The sequence below is a fragment of the Aristolochia californica genome, unplaced genomic scaffold (assembly GCF_029961685.1).
Source record: "Aristolochia californica isolate CCGP_79_NKW_82.1479 unplaced genomic scaffold, dmAriCali1.0.hap1 SCAF_91, whole genome shotgun sequence".
NCBI lineage: Eukaryota > Viridiplantae > Streptophyta > Magnoliopsida > Piperales > Aristolochiaceae > Aristolochia > Aristolochia californica.
This window is the reverse complement of record NW_027182292.1, coordinates 55,001-57,500: the sequence shown is the minus strand read 5'-3', so window position 1 is coordinate 57,500 and position 2,500 is coordinate 55,001.

Genomic DNA, 2,500 nt, shown 5'->3' with positions numbered 1-2,500 from the left:
ACACGCACGCCCGTTTCGCCTGCCACCCGTGCACACTCGCCTGGGCTGCTGGTCACGTGCGTCGCTCACAGGCATTTTGCAGGCCAGCACCGGCGGATGCACGGGTCAAGCGGGACGGGACGAGCGCAGGGCTTGCTTTTGGCGGCACACGAAAACACGAACCCGAAAAAGGCGAAAAAGGGACACACGGACAGGCGACACGAAAAAAAAGGGGTCGCCCTACCTAGGTGGGCGCAAAAACCCCGTCGGCCAGGAGGTTTCGCCAAAGTGTCTGTACTGTCACACAGGGTCAATAGCACGGGCATGGCCGGCCGCCGCACGTGCAGCGGCTTACGGACGCACGGTTCGGCGGCACAGGTGCCTGGCGGCTTTAGCACCTTGGGGTGGACAGGCCTGGCGGCAAGGGGGGCTAGGCACCTTGCTGCCAGCCGGCAATGGTGCACGGGGCGGGGCGCCACACAAACACGAAAGAGGGACAAGAGCGGGGCGATGGTCCACAGAGACGAGCCATGCACGGGGCCCGTGATCGCCGACACACGCGAACGCGGACGCGGACAAGGACAAGGACGCGACGCGCGGCGCGCGTGCGAGGTCAAGAGGGGCGCGCGCACGAAAACGCGAAAAAAGGGGCTAGCGGCCGAGAAACGCGAAAAAAACCGGGTCACCTACCTAGCCGAACGCCTAAAATCACTTCGGGCAGGAGGTTTCGCCAAAGTGTCTGTACTGTCACACGGTCCGTACGGGCGCAACCCCATCGCGCGCCAGCACCCCTTCCTGGGGGCGCCCGCCCGCCAGGCGCCTGGCGCCCCACGCGCGCGCGCCCGGCGCCTGGCGCCTTGCCCCCCACGCGCGCCCGGCGCCTGGCGCCTGGCGCCTCGCCCCCCACGCGCGCGCCCGGCGCCTGGCGCCTTGCCCCCCACGCGCGCCCGGCGCCTGGCGCCTGGCGCCTCGCCCCCCACGCGCGCGCGCGCGTGGCGCCTTGCGCCTCGCCCCCCACGCGCGCGCGCGCGTGGCGCCTTGCGCCTGGCGCCTTGCCTCCGCGCGTGCCTGGCGCCTGGCGCCTTGCCCCCCACGCGCCTGGGCGCCTCTTTTCCGCCTGGGCGCCCTGGCACCTTTCCGCCTGGGCGCCTGTTTTCCGCCTTGGCGCCCTGGCGCCTTTTCGCGTGGGCGCCTCTTTTCCGCCTGGGCGCCATGGCGCCTTTCGGCCTGGGCGACTCTTTTTCGCCTGGGCACCTCTTTTCCGCCTGGGCGCCTCTTTTCCGCCTGGCCAGGGCGCCTCTTTTCCGCCTGGGCGCCATGGCGCCTTTCTGCCTGGGCGCCTCTTTTTCGCCTGGGCGCCTCTTTTCTGCCTGGGCGCCCTGGCGCCTTTTCGCCTGGGCGCCTCTTTCCCACCTGGGCGCCCTGGCGCCTCTTCGCCTGGGCGCCCTGGCGCCTTTTCGCCTGGGCGCCTCTTTTGGCGCCTGGGCGCCTACGCCAGGGCGCCTCTTTTCCGCCTGGGCGCCTCTTTTTCGCCTGGGCGCCTCTTTTCCGCCTGGGTGCCCTGGCGCCATTCCGCCTGGGCGCCTCTTTTCCGCCTGGGCGCCCTGGCGCCTTTTCGCCTGGGTGCCTCTTTTGGCGCCTGGGCGCCTACGCCAGGGCGCCTCTTTTCCGCCAGGGCGCCTCTTTTTCGCCTGGGCGCCTCTTTTCCGCCTGGGCGCCCTGGCGCCTTTTCGCCTGGCGCCTCTTTTGGCGCCTGGGCGCCTACGCCAGGGCGCCTCTTTTCCGCCTGGGCGCCTCTTTTCCGCCTGGGTGCCCTGGCGCCATTCCGCCTGGGCGCCTCTTTTCCGCCTGGGCGCCCTGGCGCCTTTTCGCCTGGGTGCCTCTTTTGGCGCATGGGCGCCTACGCCAGGGCGCCTCTTTTCCGCCTGGGCGCCCTGGCGCCTTTCCGCCTGGGCGCCTCTTTTTCGCCTGGGCGCCTCTTTTCCGCCTGGGCGCCCTGGCGCCATTCCGCCTGGGCGCCTCTTTTCCGCCTGGGCGCCCTGGCGCCTTTTCGCCTGGCGCCTCTTTTGGCGCCTGGGCGCCTACGCCAGGGCGCCTCTTTTCCGCCTGGGCGCCTCTTTTTCGCCTGGGCGCCTCTTTTCCGCCTGGGCGCCCTGGCGCCATTCCGCCTGGGCGCCTCTTTTCCGCCTGGGCGCCCTGGCGCCTTTTCGCCTGGCGCCTCTTTTGGCGCCTGGGCGCCTACGCCAGGGCGCCTCTTTTCCGCCTGGGCGCCCTGGCGCCTTTCCGCCTGGGCGCCTCTTTTTCGCCTGGGCGCCTCTTTTTCGCCTGGGCGCCTCGTTTCCGCCTGGGCGCCTCTTTTCCGCCTGGGCGCCCTGGCGCCTTTTCGCCTGGGCGCCTCTTTTCCGCCTGGGCGCGTCTTTTCCGCCTGGGCGCCCTGGCGCCTTTTCGCCTGGGCGTCCTGGCGCCTGTGCGCCCTGGTGCCTTTTCGCCTGGGCGTCTTGGCGCCTTTTCGCCCGGGCGC